The sequence below is a fragment of the Rattus norvegicus genome, chromosome 2, assembly GCF_036323735.1.
Source record: "Rattus norvegicus strain BN/NHsdMcwi chromosome 2, GRCr8, whole genome shotgun sequence".
Classification (NCBI taxonomy): Eukaryota; Metazoa; Chordata; class Mammalia; order Rodentia; family Muridae; genus Rattus; species Rattus norvegicus.
In genome coordinates, this window is record NC_086020.1 from 162,234,059 (window position 1) to 162,259,074 (window position 25,016).

The 25,016-nt window shown below is 38.9% G+C and overlaps 1 protein-coding gene and 1 long non-coding RNA gene across 9 annotated transcripts in view; one reads left to right on the plus strand and one right to left on the minus strand.

Annotated features, from left to right (window-relative positions):
• The window catches only part of Zbbx (zinc finger, B-box domain containing), a 111,287-nt gene extending 99,807 nt beyond the window's left edge, over positions 1-11,480 (minus strand). For 6 of the 7 annotated variants that reach the window (XM_063282109.1, XM_063282110.1, XM_008761104.4 and 3 more), the window contains exons 1-2: positions 11,403-11,476; positions 9,724-9,814 (exon numbers count right to left, since the gene is read on the minus strand). The gene's annotated coding sequence lies outside the window, so the exon portion shown is untranslated. Of the gene's footprint in view, positions 1-9,723; positions 9,815-11,402 lie in introns of all 7 variants that reach the window. The other variant, XM_063282111.1, reaches the window with a different exon arrangement.
• On the plus strand, positions 11,450-16,911 carry LOC120100849 (uncharacterized). Of its 2 annotated transcripts, XR_005501008.2 has the most exons (3): positions 11,476-11,677; positions 14,584-14,733; positions 16,212-16,911. It is a non-coding gene; the product is annotated as an uncharacterized LOC120100849 (long non-coding RNA). The 2 variants fall into 2 exon arrangements; XR_005501007.2 differs by lacking the exon at positions 14,584-14,733 and having other exon boundaries at positions 11,450-11,677.
• Positions 16,912-25,016: the final 8,105 nt, after the last annotated feature.

The window sequence follows — 25,016 nt, forward strand, 5'->3', positions numbered from 1 at the left end:
TAATCCTGTAGAGACCTGATGCCCCAGGGTGGGAGACTAAGGGGACTGCCTGCCCTCTCAGAGGTGAAGGTGAGGGGACATGGTAGAGAACTCTGCGAGGGGGAACTGGGAGGGAGTGGCATTTGGGATGTAAATAAATAAGTTAATTTTAAAAACTTCAGAGTCAGTCATATCCAACAAGTATATAGGTTTATTTGATTATGGGGAATTGATAAAGGAATATAATGAGCATGAGTACTAATACATCTCTCTCTCTCTCTCTCTCCCTTCCTCCCTCCGTCCTTCCCCCCTCCCTCCCTCCCTCCATTTCGCACAGAGCGAGAGAGAGAGGAAGAGGTTTCTTTCAGAAATATTCTCAGACAATGAGATAATGAAATAGAGCCTATCTCCCTTTCTGATGTTAATCAGGAAATCAAACTGCTGGCCTCTTATCTCCACTTGATAACATTATAAAAGCTTATAGTTTGTAATTGTCATCCAAAAGATAGCACAAGAGGGTCCCCAGAGTTAATGTTTCTTGTTAATCAAAATAATCTATGTTGACCTAATTTCCTTTGCACATCGGGATCTGTGTGTGATGCAGCTTTCTATGCACGTGCATATGCAGGAAGTTTAACTTCTTCACAAGCATTGATTTTATCTATACAAAGAGTGAAAAAAGGCATTCAAATCCCATTAGAATGAGATGATTTGGATTTACAACTCTGATGATAATGTGATTTAACCAATAAACAATCTTATTCTGAGGGGACTTCACTTCACCGAATGCAGTTAGTGAAGCTTCCTTTCAATTAAGTGTTTATCAAGTCATGCACATAAGCCAATTTATTGTATGCATAAGAATGAAAGATTATAATGGTGAGTCATGCTGTTCTGTCTATTTCTTTGGGTAAACCCAACAGAGGATTAGTCATCTTTCTCAGGACAGCAAAGCTATAGCAATGTCTGAATCATAAATAGCAAGGCAGAAAGCTTGAGGCATGAAATAAAATTACAGGATACAAGTAACTTCTTTTTGCTAAGAATCTGTTTATTAACTTACTTATTTTATATGCATATGCCTGAGTGTATGTTTATGTACCACCTATGTGCAGTGCTCACCAGAAGCCATCAAATGTCCTAGAAGTGCAGTGACAGGTGGTTATAAGCCACCCCACATGTATTTTATTTACCTTGTTGGGTTGTTTCTATAGTTTTCTAACCCTAGATCCATTTTGACCCATATAGGTATGCAACCAATACAATCTCAGATTTACTACTGAAGTTTAATCATGGCTATCCACATGTTTTCATTTCAGAAAAGAACACTCTTTTGCCACAGAGTGGAAGAACAGAATATTGAATGATCTACTGGTGGAATGAGACCTTTGAGAAACAAGTGTCTCCAGCAGGACTGTCCAGGCTTTGACCTTGAGAAACAATATTATAATCCAATAATATAACACTCAAAAACTGTGTATTAAGACACAACAAAAACTCAAAAACTCTCATAGTGGTTTAGGTAAGATTACATTTCAAGCTATGCTCATAGATATCTTTGGATACCTATAGCCAGCAGGTCAGAGATGAACACAACATACTGTAACTGAGAATGTTTTGTAAGTTAGTTGATACTTCTAATGACTTGGATAGCCTTATATCCAAAATCTTAAGAACTATCACTAAGCTTTTGTGTTTATTTTCTTACTTTTAAAACATTTAAAACATTAGAATGTTTGGGGGAGAGTTAAACACCTTGAGGTCATTAGGTAATATAGTACTTGAGAGTCTAAGACACATGAAAAAATGTTAAATAAAAATAAATTTGATTTGGAGAGAGAGACCCAACTGCCTGGTCAGGTGGGCACTCCTGAGGCTGCAGAGCGGAAGAGACCACCAACACTGCTCACCCCTGCCCACATCCCTGGCCCAAGAGGAAACTGTATAAGGCCTCTGGGCTCCCGTGGGGGAGGGCCCAGGAGCGGCAGGACTTCTGCGCCTGAGACACCGCCGGAACCTGAAAGAAACAGACCGGATAAACAGTTCTCTGCACCCAAATCCCGTGGGAGGGAGAGCTAAACCTTCAGAGAGGCAGACAAGCCTGGGAAACCAGAAGAGACTGCTCCCTGCACACACATCTCGGACGCCAGAGGAAAAAGCCAAAGACCATCTGGAACCCTGGTGCACTGAAGCTCCCGGAAGGGGCGGCACAGGTCTTCCTGGTTGCTGCCGCTGCAGAGAGCCCCTGGGCAGCACCCCACGAGCGAACCTGAGCCTCGGGACCACAGGTAAGACCAAATTTTCTGCTGCAAGAAAGCTGCCTGGTGAGCTTGGGACACGGAAGCAGAATTTCTCTAGGAGGCACGGTCTGTGTTTACCGGAAGTCCCACACCCGCGGATCCCGGCCCGCAGCAGCTCTCTGCTCCCAGACCCGGTGAGAGAGAGACCCAACCGCCTGGTCAGGTGGGCACTCCTGAGGCTGCAGAGCGGAAGAGACCACCAACACTGCTCACCCCTGCCCACATCCCTGGCCCAAGAGGAAACTGTATAAGGCCTCTGGGCTCCCGTGGGGGAGGGCCCAGGAGCGGCAGGACTTCTGCGCCTGAGACACCGCCGGAACCTGAAAGAAACAGACCGGATAAACAGTTCTCTGCACCCAAATCCCGTGGGAGGGAGAGCTAAACCTTCAGAGAGGCAGACAAGCCTGGGAAACCAGAAGAGACTGCTCCCTGCACACACATCTCGGACGCCAGAGGAAAAAGCCAAAGACCATCTGGAACCCTGGTGCACTGAAGCTCCCGGAAGGGGCGGCACAGGTCTTCCTGGTTGCTGCCGCTGCAGAGAGCCCCTGGGCAGCACCCCACGAGCGAACCTGAGCTTCGGGACCACAGGTAAGACCAAATTTTCTGCTGCAAGAAAGCTGCCTGGTGAACTCAAGACACAGGCCCACAGGAACAGCTGAAGACCTGTAGAGAGGAAAAACTACACGCCGGAAAGCAGAACACACTGTCCCCATAACTGACTGAAAGAGAGGAAAACAGGTCTACAGCACTCCTGACACACAGGCTTATAGGTCAGTCTAGCCACTGTCAGAAATAGCAGAACAAAGTAACACTAGAGATAATCTGATGGCGAGAGGCAAGCGCAGGAACCCAAGCAACAGAAACCAAGACTGCATGCCATCATCGGAGCCCAATTCTCCCGCCAAAACAAACATGGAATATCCAAACACACCAGAAAAGCAAGATCTAGTTTCAAAATCATATTTGATCATGATGCTGGAGGACTTCAAGAAAGACATGAACACACTTAGGGAAACACAGGAAATCATTAATAAACAAGTAGAGGCCTACAGAGAGGAATGGCAAAAATCCCTGAAAGAATTCCAGGAAAACACAATCAAACAGATGAAGGAATTAAAAATGGAAATAGAAGCAATCAAGAAAGAACACATGGAAACAACCCTGGATATAGAAAACCAAAAGAAGAGACAAGGAGCTGTAGATACAAGCTTCACCAACAGAATACAAGAGATGGAAGAGAGAATCTCAGGAGCAGAAGATTCCATAGAAATCATTGACTCAACTGTCAAAGATAATGTAAAGCGGAAAAAGCTACTGGTCCAAAACATACAGGAAATCCAGGACTCAATGAGAAGATCAAACCTAAGGATAATAGGTATAGAAGAGAGTGAAGACTCCCAGCTCAAAGGACCAGTAAATATCTTCAACAAAATCATAGAAGAAAACTTCCCTAACCTAAAAAAAGAGATACCCATAGGCATACAAGAAGCCTACAGAACTCCAAATAGATTGGACCAGAAAAGAAACACCTCCCGTCACATAATTGTCAAAACACCAAACGCACAAAATAAAGAAAGAATATTAAAAGCAGTAAGGGAAAAAGGTCAAGTAACATATAAAGGGAGACCTATCAGAATCACACCAGACTTCTCGCCAGAAACTATGAAGGCCAGAAGATCCTGGACTGATGTCATACAGACCCTAAGAGAACACAAATGCCAGCCCAGGTTACTGTATCCAGCAAAACTCTCAATTAACATTGATGGAGAAACCAAGATATTCCATGACAAAACCAAATTTACACAATATCTTTCTACAAATCCAGCACTACAAAGGATAATAAATGGTAAAGCCCAACATAAGGAGGCAAGCTATACCCTAGAAGAAGCAAGAAACTAATCGTCTTGGCAACAAAACAAAGAGAATGAAAGCACACAAACATAACCTCACATCCAAATATGAATATAAAGGGAAACAATAATCACTATTCCTTAATATCTCTCAATATCAATGGCCTCAACTCCCCAATAAAAAGACATAGATTAACAAACTGGATACGCAACGAGGACCCTGCATTCTGCTGCCTACAGGAAACACACCTCAGAGACAAAGACAGACACTACCTCAGAGTGAAAGGCTGGAAAACAACTTTCCAAGCAAATGGTCAGAAGAAGCAAGCTGGAGTAGCCATTCTAATATCAAATAAAATCAATTTCCAACTAAAAGTCATCAAAAAAGATAAGGAAGGACACTTCATATTCATCAAAGGAAAAATCCACCAAGATGAACTCTCAATCCTAAATATCTATGCCCCAAATACAAGGGCACCTACATACGTAAAAGAAACCTTACTAAAGCTCAAAACACACATTGCACCTCACACAATAATAGTGGGAGATTTCAACACCCCACTCTCATCAATGGACAGATCATGGAAACAGAAATTAAACAGTGATGTAGACAGAATAAGAGAAGTCATGAGCCAAATGGACTTAACGGATATTTATAGAACATTCTATCCTAAAGCAAAAGGATATACCTTCTTCTCAGCTCCTCATGGTACTTTCTCCAAAATTGACCATATAATTGGTCAAAAAACGGGCCTCAACAGGTACAGAAAGATAGAAATAATCCCATGCGTGCTATCGGACCACCACGGCCTAAAACTGGTCTTCAATAACAATAAGGGAAGAATGCCCACATATACGTGGAAATTGAACAATGCTCTACTCAATGATAACCTGGTCAAGGAAGAAATAAAGAAAGAAATTAAAAACTTTTTAGAATTTAATGAAAATGAAGATACAACATACTCAAACTTATGGGACACAATGAAAGCTGTGCTAAGAGGAAAACTCATAGCGCTGAGTGCCTGCAGAAAGAAACAGGAAAGAGCATATGTCAGCAGCTTGACAGCACACCTAAAAGCTCTAGAACAAAAAGAAGCAAATACACCCAGGAGGAGTAGAAGGCAGGAAATAATCAAACTCAGAGCTGAAATCAACCAAGTAGAAACAAAAAGGACCATAGAAAGAATCAACAGGACCAAAAGTTGGTTCTTTGAGAAAATCAACAAGATAGATAAACCCTTAGCCAGACTAACGAGAGGACACAGAGAGTGCGTCCAAATTAACAAAATCAGAAATGAAAAGGGAGACATAACTACAGATTCAGAGGAAATTCAAAAAATCATCAGATCTTACTATAAAAACCTATATTCAACAAAATTTGAAAATCTTCAGGAAATGGACAATTTCCTAGACAGATACCAGGTATCAAAGTTAAATCAGGAACAGATAAACCAGTTAAACAACCCCATAACTCCTAAGGAAATAGAAGCAGTCATTAAAGGTCTCCCAACCAAAAAGAGCCCAGGTCCAGATGGGTTTAGTGCAGAATTCTATCAAACCTTCATAGAAGACCTCATACCAATATTATCCAAACTATTCCACAAAATTGAAACAGATGGAGCCCTACCGAATTCCTTCTACGAATCTACAATTACTCTTATACCTAAACCACACAAAGACACAACAAAGAAAGAGAACTTCAGACCAATTTCCCTTATGAATATCGACGCAAAAATACTCAATAAAATTCTGGCAAACCGAATTCAAGAGCACATCAAAACAATCATCCACCATGATCAAGTAGGCTTCATCCCAGGCATGCAGGGATGGTTTAATATACGGAAAACCATCAACGTGATCCATTATATAAACAAACTGAAAGAACAGAACCACATGATCATTTCATTAGATGCTGAGAAAGCATTTGACAAAATTCAACACCCCTTCATGATAAAAGTCCTGGAAAGAATAGGAATTCAAGGCCCATACCTAAACATAGTAAAAGCCATATACAGCAAACCAGTTGCTAACATTAAACTAAATGGAGAGAAACTTGAAGCAATCCCACTAAAATCAGGGACTAGACAAGGCTGCCCACTCTCTCCCTACTTATTCAATATAGTTCTTGAAGTTCTAGCCAGAGCAATCAGACAACAAAAGGAGATCAAAGGGATACAGATCGGAAAAGAAGAGGTCAAAATATCACTATTTGCAGATGACATGATAGTATATTTAAGTGATCCCAAAAGTTCCACCAGAGAACTACTAAAGCTGATAAACAACTTCAGCAAAGTGGCTGGGTATAAAATTAACTCAAATAAATCAGTTGCCTTCCTCTATACAAAAGAGAAACAAGCCGAGAAAGAAATTAGGGAAACGACACCCTTCATAATAGACCCAAATAATATAAAGTACCTCGGTGTGACTTTAACCAAGCAAGTAAAAGATCTGTACAATAAGAACTTCAAGACACTGAAGAAAGAAATTGAAGAAGACCTCAGAAGATGGAAAGATCTCCCATGCTCATGGATTGGCAGGATTAATATAGTAAAAATGGCCATTTTACCAAAAGCAATCTACAGATTCAATGCAATCCCCATCAAAATACCAATCCAATTCTTCAAAGAGTTAGACAGAACAATTTGCAAATTCATCTGGAATAACAAAAAACCCAGGATAGCTAAAGCTATCCTCAACAATAAAAGGACTTCAGGGGGAATCACTATCCCTGAACTCAAGCAGTATTACAGAGCAATAGTGATAAAAACTGCATGGTATTGGTACAGAGACAGACAGATAGACCAATGGAATAGAATTGAAGACCCAGAAATGAACCCACACACCTATGGTCACTTGATTTTTGACAAAGGAGCCAAAACCATCCAATGGAAAAAAGATAGCATTTTCAGCAAATGGTGCTGGTTCAACTGGAGGGCAACATGTAGAAGAATGCAGATCGATCCATGCTTATCACCCTGTACAAAGCTTAAGTCGAAGTGGATCAAGGACCTCCACATCAAACCAGACACACTCAAACTAATAGAAGAAAAACTAGGGAAGCATCTGGAACACATGGGCACTGGAAAAAATTTCCTGAACAAAACACCAATGGCTTATGCTCTAAGATCAAGAATCGACAAATGGGATCTCATAAAACTGCAAAGCTTCTGTAAGGCAAAGGACACTGTGGTTAGGACAAAACGGCAACCAACAGATTGGGAAAAGATCTTTACCAACCCTACAACAGATAGAGGCCTTATATCCAAAATATACAAAGAACTCAAGAAGTTAGACCGCAGGGAAACAAATAACCCTATTAAAAAATGGGGTTCAGAGCTAAACAAAGAATTCACAGCTGAGGAATGCCGAATGGCTGAGAAACACCTAAAGAAATGTTCAACATCTTTAGTCATAAGGGAAATGCAAATCAAAACAACCCTGAGATTTCACCTCACACCAGTGAGAATGGCTAAGATCAAAAACTCAGGTGACAGCAGATGCTGGCGAGGATGTGGAGAAAGAGGAACACTCCTCCATTGTTGGTGGGATTGCAGACTGGTAAAACCATTCTGGAAATCAGTCTGGAGGTTCCTCAGAAAATTGGACATTGAACTGCCTGAGGATCCAGCTATACCTCTCTTGGGCATATACCCAAAAGATGCCTCAACATATAAAAGAGACACGTGCTCCACTATGTTCATCGCAGCCTTATTTATAATAGCCAGAAAATGGAAAGAACCCAGATGCCCTTCAACAGAGGAATGGATACAGAAAATGTGGTACATCTACACAATGGAATACTACTCAGCTATCAAAAACAACGAGTTTATGAAATTCGTAGGCAAATGGTTGGAACTGGAAAATATCATCCTGAGTGAACTAACCCAATCACAGAAAGACATACATGGTATGCACTCATTGATAAGTGGCTATTAGCCCAAATGCTTGAATTACCCTAGATCCCTAGAACAAACGAAACTCAAGACGGATGATCAAAATGTGAATGCTTCACTCCTTCTTTAAATGAGGAAAAAGAATACCCTTGGCAGGGAAGGGAGAGGCAAAGATTAAAACAGAGACTGAAGGAACACCCATTCAGAGCCTGTCCCACATTTGGCCCATACATATACAGCCACCCAATTGGACTAGATGGATGAAGCAAAGAAGTGCAGACCGACAGGAGCCGGATGTAGATCGCTCCTGAGAGACACAGCCAGAATACAGCAAATACAGAGGCGAATGCCAGCAGCAAACCACTGAACTGAGAATAGGTCCCCTATTGAAGGAATCAGAGAAAGAACTGGAAGAGCTTGAAGGGGTTCGAGACCCCAAAAGTACAACAATGCCAAGCAACCAGAGCTTCCAGGGACTAAGCCACTACCTAAAGACTATACATGGACTGACCCTGGACTCTGACCCCATAGGTAGCAATGAATATCCTAGTAAGAGCACCAGTGGAAGGGGAAGCCCTGGGTCCTGCTAAGACTGAACCCCCAGTGAACTAGTCTATGGGGGGAGGGCGGCAATGGTGGGAGGGTTGGGAGGGGAACACCCATAAGGAAGGGGAGGGGGGAGGGGGATGTTTGCCCGGAAACCGGGAAAGGGAATAACACTCGAAATGTATATAAGAAATACTCAAGTTAATAAAAAAAAAAAATAAATTTGATTTAAAAACACTTTTTGAAATTACTAAAGTAATATTGAATTTAAGTTTAAGTATATCTGATATTAACATTTTCTAAATTCTTGTTGAATCATAAAAATTTTAAGGGATGAAATGACCATACAGGGTCTTCAGCCTAAGAACCTCTATGTGAGCAGTTCACTGAGAAAACTCATACAGTGTTTTCCCAGCACAGGTCCTGAATTCAGTCTGGTCATTTGACTTCAAGTCTTTGACAGTCTTTTTATCAATCTAGGATATATGACAAGATACAAAACTGTATACATATAGCCCAATATTTCATGCTTTACATTAATTCAGTTCTAAACAACTAGAAAGGTTTGGATATCAAAACAAGTTAGTCTTTAAAATTATGAGAAAAAATACTGAATTTAAGATACTTCACTCAAAGCCAAAATTTCCTTTTAAATAATATGGGCTTTGTAGACTTAAGCTCTTCCCAATTTGCCTAGAAAGTCTATTAAAAAACAGTAAAAAAAACTAACAGTAATTTTGAATTCAAAGACAAGTAAAAACTTCAAATTATTGCAATCAGCAATGATGATATTACATCTTTAAATTAAGACTTTCAGAAACCAAGCCTATAATATTTTGTCAGCAACATGTGGTTTCACATGATCTGCTGTTATCTGGCTGTTTTCCTAATAATGTTTTGGGCATTAGAAAATTAAACATGTAAGAGAGCCAGAATTATTGTTCTATTACTTGTTCTATTACAAGTATTGACAGTTTCTCATAGGATTATAACTCTAATTCAGTTTTATACATTCGGCATCATTAATCCAAATAAACCCCAGGTTTTTATAGGTAAATACGCTTTCATCTTCCATGGTCATCATCTTTAACACATTAGAAAATTGCCAACTTTAAATTTTTATAGTGGCATATCTAAAATATCATTGAATACCTTTCTGGAGTCAAGTTTCTTCTCTAATTCTGTAAGGCCAGTAAGACGACTTAGCGATTAGAAAGAAGCTCTTGCCAGTAAGCCTAAGAACCTAAATTCAAGAATAAAAACATACAGGGTAAAATGAGTAAACCTACTCTGCATTCATCTTCTTACTTCTACATGTAACACACACACACACACACACACACACACACACACACACACACACACACTGCAAAAACGTTTCCAAGAAAAAAAGAGATTGCAAAGAATTCTCTATACCTCATAAATATGGTCCAACTACTCTGCCTGAACCTTAAAAATTTTTAATATGCATCACCTTCTTTAGTCTCTTGTTATGTTTTTATTATTCTGTTCTTTGACCAGTTTGAAGGCCTCTCTTCTCTTACGGTTTTTTTCCACCGGGGGGAGGGAGACTTCTTTGGAAACTATGTGAAACTCATTTACTATTATTGTCAAGATTTTGCATAATTGCTTAAATTGGTGCTACTTTCTGGGTAGGCCAGGTATTTGAGAGGAATCTTTCCATCAATCTTTGCATATCCATCAGTTGTCTTAGTATTTACATATCTCATAGTGTAGATAATAATGCACTAAGTTGTAAGTATTTCATTTTTCTATTTTAACACATTGCACAATCTTATCTAGCAAGAAAAGCATTAACTCTCTCCTCCCACACAACAAATCTACTACAAGATATTGATTACCAATCAATAAATTATATCCAATATCTATGTTTAGTATGAAGTACAAAAGAACAAAATAATCATGTAGTTATTGTACCAGTCCTCTCTGAATATTTGTTCTAATGAAGGAAATAAAAACATGCAAAAAAAAACCAAACAAACAAGATAACTATGAAAAATCCTAAGTGTTTTGGTAGAAGAAAAGATAGGTACTAATTTCAGGTACTTTCTTTGTAATACACTGGCAGTATTATGGAAGTCGGGGCCCACTTGGGTGTAGTCTGGAAGGTTAAGCAATAAGATTAGGAAAAAAGTTGAGATCACTTTAGGCAAAGAATGTGCAGTGTTAGCCCAGTATATCTTCACTTCCACAAAATATTTTAACATGACTTGCCAAAATTTCTGTTAATACCTGTTTTTGTTTGAAAATAACACGAAAAGCAACGATGAGGGGAAAAGAATATAACACCCACTGCCTCAGATATTTCTGGAAGCAGGAATCCTACTAGACTGGGCTCCTAGAGGGAAGTGGGTCAGTGAGAACAGACATCCAAAAAGAAAGAGGCAAAGGAATTATGTGAGATGGTTTTTCCAGTAACTACAGATTTCACAGAGCACCAATGATTTCAAAAGATAAAACGAGATGAGCATTTGAAAAGAAGGACCTTGGGAATCCTATAATTGATGGACACTTGGCTTTCCCTATCTGGACTTCATCATAGGTACTAGTCTGCACTGATATCATTGACCAACGTCTTTTATTTAGAAACATGTAACTCCTGGGCCAGAGTCAGGTCTGGAAGCAGGAGTCTGACAGAGCAAGGGTCCCGCAAATATCTGCTGTACCTAACCAATGCTCTCCTCTCAATCCCTCCAGGTTCCATTTCTTGCCTGTCGCTCCACAGTCTGCACGACCCAGACACAGCTCCTCACCAGGCTCTACATCGTACACCCTTCGCCTGAATGCACCCTTAGTCCTCTCCAACTCACCTGCGACCCTTTTTGCAGCAGCTGCTGCTGCCACCTCAGCCAGCAGCTTCCGCCTTGGTCTCCTTGGTTACCGCGACTTCGGTAACCGTAGCAACCAGAATGCTTGGACTCCGCACTGCCGCTGTCCACCTGCAGAGGGGGGAAGAGAGTCTAGTCTATTAAGTGTGAGACAGTGGAGGCCCTGGGAAGGAAAATACCATGAAATTCAATAGCTATGTATGTGTTCTGGTAGCTCAGTCTAGATTGATCTACATTTACCAAACTGCTACAGCACTGTAAGTACGGATCAAAGATTCCTACGTGTTCCACTCAGCCCATCCTCCTAACAACCCAATTTATATATATGAACATCAAGACACAGAAAACTTAAGTAATTTACAACAAATTACAGGGCTAGATAGCAGACCGACAAAATTAACTCTAGATCTTTGACTTCACCCATGTTTAAAGTTTTATTGCTTTTAAAAGACTGCCAGGAAGAATAAACAAAATTCTAGTTCCCGTGGCAAACCCAGAACTCCTTGTTATACCAAATACTTGATACATCAGGCTGTTTTTTTCCATGTAATAAACAAATATGCTCAAATAGCACAAACATACAAAATGGCTTTTTAACATTCACTGTGTAGAACACATTCTAAGTATCTCCTTCCTATCCATGCCAAGGCCCCTACAAACCTCTTTAACATCCATATTCCTGTCTTTTTTGGTTTGTTTTGCAACCCAGTAAGTTAAACCAAGTCCATTTGTGTGTTTTGAAATTATGCACTGGTGCTTGGTGCGCTGCACAGTGAGCACATAACTAAAAACAATGACTGCATTCCTCCCATAATCGCAGTAGTTAATAATTGATGAAGGAGAGGAACCCTTCTGTCATAATGGTTCTATGTTGACAGGACCAATTTTGTACAGACCAAACCAAAGTAATCACAGTCGTGGGCTCAGGTTTACAATGAAGTACGGTGGTTTGGCCCAGACAATGGTTTGCACAGCTCTTCCTATGATCTCCCAGCTCTCACATCCTTCCAGTCCTCTCTTCTAGAACATTCTCTGAGCCACACAGGAAGTGATTTAAATAACTTGTTAGGGATGAGCTGCAATTTGTCACTTGCTCTCTGCAAGTTGAACATCTGTGAGGCTTGGAAATAACTACTGCTTACAGAAAAGAGACTAAGGCTGATGGTAGCACTCATTTATAAGCAGAAACATAGGTATTTATTAGGTAGTATGGCACTGTTAACTTAGCTAAACAGTAGTAAATTCCTCCAAAGACCTATGAAGTTTCAAGACATGTTTTTGTTGGATTTACAGTACCAACAATGTGCTACCTTCTGTGAAGGTGGCCTCAAATTTATTCAGAAAATTATTGGTTATCTCTGTAATAGTCACACCAGTATTACACAGATGCCTATAGTCTGAGGAGTAAGTTGGTAATTTCATTTACAGAGTTTAGAACTGAATAAGACATCTCTTACCTTTTTGTGCCACTAGCCTTCATAGCACCTTATAGACTCTGAACACTAGTCAACAGTTAGGAAGTCTCCAACTTTTTAGTTTTATTTCTCTATATCTCTGTACCATGAAAACAGATCAGTCGTACTGTAGCAATAGGAGTTTATCAACTGAGTGGCAGGCCACAAGCTATGTGGTTGTGAGGGCATCTGGGACCTCCCTGACAAGTAGTACTCAGAAAGAAACATTCCACACCTAATACTGGGTTTTGTGTTTAGTAACTCATAACAAGAAGCAGCACTAACCAGAAATGTATGGGCTCTTATAATTGTGTTGTCACATGGTTATTTTAATTATATTTTCATTAGATTATAAGATAGTAGGTTTCTATATTGATGTTCATATACTTTTTATATTTTTAACTTTTTTTTAAATTGGATTTTTTATTTACATTTCAAATGTTATTCGCTTTCCTGGTTTCCTGAACAAAAGCCTTCGATCCCATCCCTCTCCCCTTCTTGTATAAGGGTGTTCCCCCACCCACCCACACCCCCTTCCTGCTACACTGGGGGGTCCAGCCTTGGCAGGACCAAGGGCTTCTCCTTCCTTTGGTGCCCAACAAGGCCATCCTCTGCTACACATGCAGTTGGAGCCATGGGTCAGTCCATGTATAGTCTTTGGGTAACGGTTTAGTCCCTGGGAGCTCTGGTTGGTTGACATTGTTGTTCTTATGGGGTTGCAAGCCCCTTCAGTTCTTTCAGTTCTTTCTCTAATTCCTCCAACAGAGGTCCCGTCCTCAGTTCAGTAGTTTTCTGCTTGCATTCACTTCTATGACTCCTCCTCTTTTTATTTTTATGTCCATTGATATTTTCCTTATATGTATGTCTGTGTGAGAGGGTCAGAACTCCTGGAACTGGAATTACAAACAGTTGTGAGCTGCCATCTGGGTCCTGAGAATTGAGCCTGGGTCCTCTAGAAGAGCAGTCGTGCTCTTAGCCACTGAGCCATCTCTCCTGACCACTGTCTTCTATTTTTATTTAACCTTTTTCCAAGTCCTGTCTCCATTACCCATTCCCTACTCCTCTCCTACTTAAACGTTTCTATCTCTATTTTTTCTGTCTTTCCTTTTACTTATATTCAGGATTCCTCCTTCCTTAAGGAATCACTCCAAAAGTTCCCTTTCTATTTTCTTGACTCCCACAGATACTCCATGTTAAACACACAAACCTAAAGATTGAGGCTAAGAACCACTTATGAGAGACTGCACATGGGCCTTTGTGTGTCTGCGTTTTGGTTAGCTGACTTGAGTATAAGGTCATTTCCAGTCCCATCCATCATTTTTCTTTACAACTGAGGAAAATCTCATTATGAAGATGTAATACAATTTGATTTTTCATTCATTGATTGAGAGACAACTCTAGGTTTTTTCTATTGTCCAGCTATTTTGAATAAAATAGCCATAAACACTGATGTGCCAGTACCTTTCCAGTAGGACTCTGAGTACTGGTATATCTCAGGAGTGATATAGTTGTGTCCTATGATAGCTCTATTTCTAGTGTTTGTTTCTGAGAAACTTCTGGGCTAATTTCAGAAGTGTGTATACTAATGTCTGAGTATCAAACAAATGTTTCAAAAAAGAGGCTGCCATAGTGATCTTATTTCATTTTAGTTTTGACTTCTCTGTGGGTTATATTTTTTTTCATTAAATCTCTGTATTTATATGTTCCAGGTCAAAAAAAATGATGGATTCTTCAGCCAGTTCCCCTGTAACCTTGTACACTTAGGTACATTGCATCCATCACAGTACTCGACAAGTATTGTTATTCATTCAAGTTGCTGTGGTAACCTAAGCACAAGTGCAGATAGACTTGAATTTTAGGTATGATCCAATAAAAGCCTATTTGGTATGTCACCATATTATACAGTCTCTCTGGTCTAAGTGTCGAACAATATAAGTGGACACATAGGCCATTCACCTTACAGTGCATTAAGTACAGTAAATAACACCACTCATGTTAAGCCTCAAATTCCAAGCTACACCCATAGCAAATACTTATAAACAGTAAAAATCACGGCATGCACTGAGAGTCGCTATTGCAGATTCAATGGTGTGAATTCACCGCTCCTTCTGTTAAGCCCAATAAAAGGACAAATTTTAAATGGGCAGAAAATACTTCTAATTTTCTTGTGCACAGTGTGCTTCCTGGAACCTTATACTCTTCAAATTACCAGCAAAGATAATTTCAACATTAATTCACTAGTTGAACTTTTTTATGTCTTCAAGTGCTTGCTAATAGTCAAATGTAGGTACCAAAGTATTTTGTTGAAAAAGTCATTTCCTATATTCATGCATTTCAATTTATTTTATGTTACTTTTTAATATGTATAGATACATGCTTCATGCCAATGGACACCAGAATAAGACATTGGATCCCCTGGAACTGGAGTTACAGAAGGTTGTGAGCCTTCATGTTCATGGTAGAAATCAAACCTCAGTCCTCTGAAAGAGTAGCAAGTGTTCTTAAACCCTGAGCCATCTTGACAATACTATATTTTACTGAGGGCAAAAGGGTTCTTAACCGTGCTATAAGGAAACCTGCTGTAGAGGAAATGTAAAAGGATTAAGGCTCTACAATTGATTAAGAAACAGGGAAAATCTGAACGTAGGATGACAGGACAACATTGTCCAATCATGGTACAATAAACTTTGAATAAAGAAAAGTAAACAAACTTCAATTCTGTCCTAATATACAGTGTATTTCCCATAAAATTCTCTTCATATTTGTAAATTATCACTTTTACTTCAAAACAAAAAGCATCCTTAGAGACATTTAATGACATAATAGCAAAGTTAAATTCACACAAAAGATTGTTAATGAATTCTGAAACTTTAAAACACACAAAATGTTCTGAGAAATCATTTCAAGTGCCATATACATGAAAAATTTTAAAATTACAATAAACACTTAAGGTGTATATCTCCTTGTAAACAGAAGCTGGGGATGTTCTCTGTCAACCATTCACATGCACACACATATATTCACACAAACATAAAAATAATAAAGACAAAAGGCATTTGCTAGGAAAAGCAGAATTTAAATCTGAGGTCAAACTGACACATATTAATGAAAAAATGAATGATTTTTATTTTTATGGATTTTATATAGGTAATCTAATATCTTATAAAACCTTTAGTCACTCTTGTTTTAGTTGGAAGAATAATAAATTCAGTGATTAGAAATCAAAACAAAACAAAACAACAACAACAAAAACTTTATATGCCAGGAAACAGAGGCTAGCATGTCTATAGGATGACTGGAAAAAAGTGATTCCTATTAATGATCTTTGTCCTTTTAGGAAGGAACCTAGCATAACTGTCATTAGCAAGTCATCAGAGAAGCTTCACCGAGCAAGTCATAGAAACAGATGCAGAGACTCACAGCTAAATATTGGGTGGAACTTGAGGAACCCTGTAGGAAGAACCTTATGAACCAGAGGGACCAAGGACACCACAAGAAAACTCACAGCATCAATTAATCTCACAGAGGACTCACACCGACTGTATTGACAATCAGGGAGCCTGTAAGGAACTAAGCATGGCCCTCTCATATATGTTATGGTTTTGTATCTTGGGTCTTTGTTGTATTCCTAACAGTGGGAACAGGGGATGTCTCTGACTCTGTTGAATGCTTTTTGAATCCGTTTCTCCTGGGGGGTTGTCTTAATATAGGGGAGGTGCGAAGTATTCTATTGTACCTTACCATGTTTGGTTGATGTCTCTGGAAAATGGAGGAGTGGATGGGAGGAGATGGAGGGTGGTAGACAAGGAACTGTGGGGAGAAAAGGGAAGGAAAGTTGTGGTTTGGATTCAATATATGGGAGAAGAATAAATAAGCAATTTAAAAACCTTATGTACAGATAGGGAAGCAAAACCAGAACTGAAATGTAAGCCATGGGTTTTCATTTGTTTGTTAGTTTTGTTTTTTACACTAAAATGTTAAGGCTTGTCTTTCAGATAATGATTCATGACAAAATGAAATAAACCACATGAAAACAATGATACCTCTGAGGTGATGGTCCTCTCTCCACTTAAACAGTAGATTCACCTGACACTTCAGTCACTTCCAAGATATTTTACCACATCTGGGTCTGGAGGGCAGTGGTCCTGAGTACTTTTCCAAAGCATGCTTCAGTGCGCCATTTGAAAGAACAGATCTGAACACCAGTTGTTGAACCAGAAATGTTCCCTTTAAAGAGGTAAAACTTACCCCAGAATTCAGAAATTAAGAGCAAAGACTTGGTGTCTGTGAAATGGCTCACCAGGTAAAACAGATTTCTACTGACTGTGGACCAGTGGTCAATATTCTGAATTACATACAAATCAGCAGAAGAAAATAAATTCCAAAAAGATGTTCTTTGACCCCATGAATATGCATGACACAAACAACCACATAAGACTTACCAATAATAATAGTAATAATGATAATAAAATAAAAAACAGGTACTAGTTGAATTCAAAAGATATTTGCATAAAAGACACAGTGTCTCTCTCCCACATACAAAGGAATGAATATCATATATACACACACAGAAAGACACACACACATGAACACACACACATACACACAGAGAGAGAGACAGAGACAGAGACAGACACAGAGACACAGAGAGAGAGAGATTGCTTGCTTGCTTGCATGGAAGAATTCCTACTCTTTAAGTAACTTCATTTGTACTTGGTATAACACTGCCTGAAAGAAACCTCTGTCAAGTAGGAGGACCTTTCTGATTAGTCACAGGTGATGAAAATCCCTAGCTATATATTACAATGCCTTACCACATCACTAATTAACTGTATAGATACATTTAGCTTTAAGGACTTTCCCCTTTGCAACATTGGGGCCTACAGAATTCAGGGAAGCATTGCATCAAGGACCAGTGAGAAAAGTTTTCACCTGTGTTTCTTCTCTTAAATCTGGCTTGTGTGCTATTACTACTGTCTTCACTACAACCTCAGGAAAGAGGCTAATCCTAGTTTACTGCCTGATGCTCTCCGTTCAGCTCCCCCTGCAGATACCAGCCCTGCCCAATCTCTTGAAGCATCTCTACTGCCTCCCTGTCTTAGGATTACTATTGTGATGTAACACCATAACCAAAAGCAACATGGGGAGGAAAGTATATTTCTCTGACATAACATATGTAACATGTCATCATCCAAAGTAGTAAAAGCAGGATATTAAGGATGGAGAAACCTGGAGGCAGAAGCTGATGCAGAGAAGGAAAGTAGCTTGTTTCTTCTGGTTTGCTTAGTTTGCTTTTTAATAGAAATAAGGACCACCTGCCCAGGTATGGCACTACCCCCATTAATCACTAATTCAAAAGATGCCCTACGGTTTACCTACAAACCAATCTTATAGAAGCATTTTCTTTTTCTTTTAAAAATATTTTTATTAACTAATTGACTTACTTTACATTATGATCATAGTTTCCCCTCTCCACTACCCTCACAATCCCTCTCTTCCCTCTCCTCCCAGACATCCTCACACATGCTTTCTCTCCTCAGAATAGGCTTAGAAAAAGGGAGGTTTCCCATGGATATCAACCTGCCTTGGCAAATCAAGGTGCAGTAGGGCCAGGCTTATCTTCCCCTACTAAGGCTAGAAAAAGCAGCCCAGTTAGGGGGAAAGGATCCAAAGGAGGGAAACAGAGTCAAATATGGCTCCTGCTCCTGCTGTTAGGAGTACCACAAGAAGACCAAGATACACACTGTTGCCTACATGTGGAGGGCCTAGGTCCTTTCCATATATACTGAGTGTTTTGGTAGTTCAGTCTCTGTGAGCCCTTATGAAACTTGGTTTGTTAATTCTGTATGTTTTCTTGTGGTGTGTTTGACCTCTCTGGCCCCTAAAATCTTTCTCACCCCACTTTTCATAGAATTTTCCAAGCTTCACCTAATATTGGGCTGTGGGAATCTGCATCTGTTTCCATTAAAAGGTGGGTGAAGCATCTCAGATGAGTTATGCTAGGCACCTTTCTGGAAGTATAGCAGAATATCATCCATTGTGTAAATGGATCACATTTTCTTTGTTCATTCTTCAGTTCAGGAGTATCTAGGAAGAAAGAATGAGAGAGAAAGAACAAAAGAAAGAAAGAAAGAAAGAAAGAAAGAAAGAAAGAAGGAAAGAAAGAGAGAGAGAGAGAAAGAAAGAAAGAAAGAAAGAAAGAAAGGAAGGAAGGAAGAAAGAAAGAGGGAGGAAGGGAGGGAGAGAGAGAGAACAGAAGAAAGAGAGGAAGTAAGCAAGGAAGGAAGGAAGGAAGAAAGAAAGAAAGAAAGAAAGAAAGGAAGGAAGGAAGAAAAGAAAAGAAAGACAAGGGGAGAAAGGGTAAAAGAGAGAGGTATAAATTTGAGGGAAAGAGGCAAGTGGAAGAACTTTGGACAGAGGAAATCATAATCAGAATATATTTAATTTTTAAAAACCTAATTTTGATAAAAGAAAATAAAACAAAAGTAAAAAGGAGTCTTTGATTTGAAGAGAGCAAGGAAGGGCATATAAGAAGGTTTAGAAGGAGGAAAGGGAAGGGAGAAATTATGTAGTTATAATTTCAAAAAATATAAAACAAAAAAATCCTTATAGTTCATTTTATAAAAAATATTCTCAAAATTATAGTTCTATCTGTCTCTGATGACAGAAAATTTTAACAAATAAATTTCTGTAACACAAAGAAATTATAACTGATTTTGTACCAGTGGAGGAGAAACATCAGATCACATGGTAAATGTTCTATTTCAGAAGTGCATAAGTTACTTGACAAGTTGAATAATAATTACAGAATCTTTAAAATGTCAATATCTTCATGTAACCAGCAATAGTTAACACATGTTCTATTCCAGGTACTTTCCTAAGAAGAAAGCAAAAAAGAAAGGACATTGTTTACACTATGGATGAACTCAGATGAGGGTCCTTAAACACTTTTGTATAGTATGCACGAAGTCCTACAGGTTAGAATTACACAAACACCACATGATTCCATAAAAGCATTAGTAGCAATTCATGGGATTTCAAAGTAGTTGAAAATGCTATTATGCCATACATATAAGAAGGGCAATCTGTGCTGGGACCAGATTCAAAAGCACTTCATCCACAATGAAAGCCTCAAGTCGTTTCAAATCAGAAAGATATTCATCTCAAGAGCTGTACAGAAGCATATGCCAATGGTGATTTTGATGATGTCCTGTTACATAGTAGATGGGCACATAAAAAATAATTATATAATCCAACATTAAAATGGCCTAGGTCCACAATAATGCAATGCAGAAGGTAGAGACCACGTGACCAAGCATGCAAATCCTCAGCAGGGATTGACGAGTGAAGAAATGTGGTTGGCTCTGATATTGTATCTGGATTTTATTGCTGACTCAACTGAGAAGACAGTACTGAAAATCAAGGACAATAGGACAATGAACAAGTGCATATACAGTGGGCCCATGGAGAAAGGAAATTTATTTCAAGTTGAAATTTTTTTTAATTTTATAAAATAAGTAAGAAATGATTAAAGTATAGGCCTATTTATTTGAAAAATGATGAGGAATTGTAATATACCTCAGTGTCATCAGCATAGAGATAGTTACAAAAGCTAAAGGAGGATTTGAAAATCTGATAAAAAGCCTTCAAAGATGAAGGTTAAGTCATTGAGAAAGATGTGTACCTCAATACATTCACTTCAAACTAGGAATGGGCTTCATCCTAAAGACTTTACTACAAGTTGTTCAGTAATAAGGTTAACAATGTGGCTGAAATTTGTTAACATCCAGGAGAAACAAATACTCTTAGTCACGAAGTCCAGTACTTCTGCTCTTGAAAGTCATGTTTCCTTCAGTTTGAGCTAATTTTTTATATAAGAAGGTGAACCATATAGGAATGTATCCCCTCATAATCTTTACAACATTAGACACAACCAGAAATGTCCTTGGATACCTATAAAAATACACTGTAGCCTTAAGCCAAGCTTCTTCCTGGTCTGCTGCAGGTAATGAGCCTGTCTCTATCCTCTTATCTATGGTTGTACTTTTCTGATTTGCACTGCACAGCAAGAGGAGAATCTTTCTTTTATAGTTACAAATTCATTAATGTCGTCCTTAACTCTCTTCAAGTGTCGTTCATACTTTCATGCAGACAAGCAAAAACATTGCCACATGGTCACAAAAAGGATCCAGAAAAAGAAAAGAAAGGAAATAGCACCATTCCCTAAGCCTGTCTTGTGAATGCTTCAAGTCTCCTAAGCAAAATGTTTCAATTGTTTGTGAAAATGAAACCAGACGCCTTAAAGTTATAACCCATATAATGGCATCTTCAGAAAAATCAACTACAAAAGAAAGCACTTTTTTATGAACATTAAAGCCTACAATTTAATATATGTGTAGCATTTCTTATTTCCACTGAGAAACTTACAAACAGCTACCATGAACATCAGTAATCACAGTCTGCTATAGCAGGCAGCAGTCTGCTCTGTGGACTCCTCTGTGGACTCCTGGCAGTCATGCTTGGCCTCATGACCCAGCCTGTCCTCATCAGGGCTTTCTTGACAAGTTCTGACAAGTTAAATCAAGTTAGTCAGAGGTAAAGCCATGGATAAAAGGGGGGAAATATAAAGGGAGGAAGGGCAGGAAATAAAGGTGGAAGACTCATAAGATCTTATGCAATACATTCCTGGGTCCTTAAGTTCTCTTGTTTTTATTTTCTCTCCCTCTCCCTCTCCCTCTCCCTCTCCCTCTCCCTCTCCCTCTCCCTCTCCCTCTCCCTCTCCCTCTCCCTCTCCCTCTCCCTCTCCCTCTCCCTCTCCCTCTCCCCCTCCCTCTTTACCCAGCCCTGCCTGTGCATCTCTGTGTGTGAGTTTTTGTGCACGTGTGCGTGTGTGTGCATATAACTGTATGTACCCTCAGAGGATAGAAGAGTGGGTCAAAGTCCTTAAAGCTTGAATTATTACAAGAAGCTTTCGACTGTATGTCATAGATGCAGAAAATATAACTCTAGTTCTCTCTAAAATCAGCAAGTGTAAGAACCACTGTGCCATTTTTTCATCCCATCCCATCTTCATTTTGTTACTTGGACAATAATATACTGGCTTGTGTTATAAAGAATCAGGTATAAAATGACCACAAAGAGAATGATACAATAGTAATGTTTTATAAGAGGCAAGTCTAAGAAGAGATTATTAGAAAATCTTATCAGAACATTATCTATGGCTATCATAATTTCAGATTACAATGAAATTGCAAATTGGCATGCTTCAGAAGTTATCTGCTTAAACTAAAATCTTCAGTTTACTTTTTAATCAGTTTAATTTCTCAGTTTAATTGTCTTAAGTTTAGCTAAGCCTGTTTTGCTGTGTGCACTTATTTATAATTGATGTGGCTTTAAGGAAAAGCTAATTTTAAAAAGGGAAAGGCTTGGATTTCAGAGAAAAAGTCACTCATTTCTGATCCTTGCCAAGTTTTAATAACTGTATCTTCCTGTCTTCTAGAGATTTATGCACTGCTAGCTATACTTCATTTGGAAAATTTGCATTTTTCTCTTATGCACTCAAGCTGGGAGGCACAGAGCAAGAGTTACAAGGCTTCATTGACGTAAGATGCCTGACAGTAATTTTCTTTCATCAGTTTTTATTGTTCTACAGTTATACTCCCCTAAGATATATTCTTCAATAGATTTTTGTAAAACATTTTATAGCAACAGCTTTAACTTCACAGTTTTCAAAAGAACATATCAAAGAAGTTGCTCTAAATCACTTCGCAGAAGAATACACAGACTGTTTCACCTCTTCTACTGGAAGGGAGCACTACACATACATGGACCCATTTTTGTAATAATTCAGTAAAACTTTAAAGCATCTGTCTTAGTTTCCTTTCTACTGCTGTGATAAAATATCCTGACAAAATCAATTTCAGTGGAGGAATGGTTTCTTTTGCATTAGATTTCAGTTTACAGTCTACCATTGCAGTGAAATCAAGGCAGAAACTTGAAGTAGTTAGATGTATTAAGAGTCAAACGAGCATTGCCCAAGTGCACTACTCTCTCTGTTCCTATGCAATTCAGGAAACAAATTCAGGGAATGATGCTATCCACAATGGGCTCATCTTCAAATCAACTAATGAAATCACAACAGTTCGCAGATACTCATACAAGTCAACCTGATCTAGGTAACTCTTCAGCTAAGTCTCACTTTCCAGATAATTCTAAGTTATGCCAAATTGCTTGTTAAAATTAACCATCATAGCATTTATCATAGATAATTTGAGTAGAGGAAAGGTTGATTCAGATCTCAATCAAATGATCATTGAAATCCAACTCAGTATTCTATCAGATAACATTTATGATAGCAATGAACAAGATAAGTATATTCTGTACATGAAAACCACATGGACTTGTTTTTGTCATAGCAGACAAAACAAGAGTTCAGAATATTTACTAAAACTGAGAACAGAAAGAGGAAGAGTACTTACTCAAGTATTGGGGATTAAGAAATATTTCTTCAGCCTTTCTGCTAACTTTTCCACTGGGGTCCCTGGGCTCAGTCCAAAGATTGGCTGTGAGTATCTGCATCTGTTCTAGTCAGGTGCAGGCAGAGGCTTTCAGAGGATAGCCATCCTAGGCTCCTGTTAGCAAGCACATCTTGTCATTGGCAATAGTGCCAGGGTTTGATGGCTGCAGATATAATGGATAACACAATGGGGTGGTTTGATGTCCCAGAGGAGCGGAATGCTAAGTGTTGTATCAGGAGTATGTGGGAAGTGGGACTACCCTCATAGAGGCAAATGGGAGGGGAAGAGGGTGGGGGTTTTCTGGAGGGGAGACCAGAAAAATGGGAATAATATTTAAAATGTAAACAAATAAAATTATTAATACATTTTAACAGAACAAATATTTCTTAGCTTAAAAAAGCCACACAACAACAACAACAACAACAACAACAAAACTATCTAATTTTGATCCAGCTGGTTAAGAAGAACCAGAGTCGTTTGTTGTTGATAAAATAGTGAGTCTTCTGTAGATAGAAAACATGTGCAAACCTTCCTGCAGTGAATTAGAATATGGCTAATTTAGATTTCAATATAATTCAGTGGGGTAGTTTATGCTTCCCATGTGAGGGGGACTTGGATCAATATCACACAAAACATATCAGAAACATGTATCTTATGATGAACAAACAGGAAGACTGAAATAAATAATCCACGATCTGGAGCAGCATGACACTATTCAATGGTGAGTTCCTGAGAAAGCTATAACCAAATGATCCATTATGATCAAATGATAAAAGTACAAGACGTTTGAGATCATGAAGTCTTGTATAACATGTCTTATGCTTATTAAAAAGTATAGTATCATATATGCAGCTTTTAGGGAACAAATCAGACAGGGTCAGCAGAATGCTATCACATAAAAGCTTATATTTTTCAAAACCTACTTTAATAAGTGAACTTAAATGTTTTAACTTCCCTTCTAGCCCACCACCCACCAGAAGTGGAAAGGAAAGGTTAGAAGGGCAAAGGAGGACGTGTACCTGTTTACAAATAGTTCTTTGGGATTAATCCGATCTGTGTTGTCAGGACACCAGAAGGTCAGTTCACATGAATCAGCAGTGATAACTTTATCCACTCACAAACACCATTCTAGAATCAGCAATAGCAGTTCTGTGTATAGAAAAACACGTGCAAAGTTTCCTACAGTGAATTAGAAAGTGGCTAGCTTAGATTCCAGTATAAAATCCAGAAGAAACAATGAGGCTCTACCAATCAGCCTGAGTCAGCAGAAGTGGCAAGAAGCTACTGGAACACCACCACAAGTTCTTCTTTCTACGAAGTCACAACAAATTATGACCAGCAAAGAATGACAAGGCAAACAAATGCCACACAGTGTCATCCACTGTCTGTTTTATTTATACCATTTCAAAATACTACATATTCTCTCATGTCCTCTCTAGTATCACATGTCCTTTTTCCAGGCAGCTTCCACAAAAATACCGTGTGCCCCAGCAAAACATCCTCCTACACATCTCCTTCAGTAAAAATATCCTTCCAGAAGAAGAATATCACATGACACTCTGAGTCTTCAAAGAAACAAGAAATTTCTATGTCAAATATAAAAAGAGATGAGATAAGATGAGTGT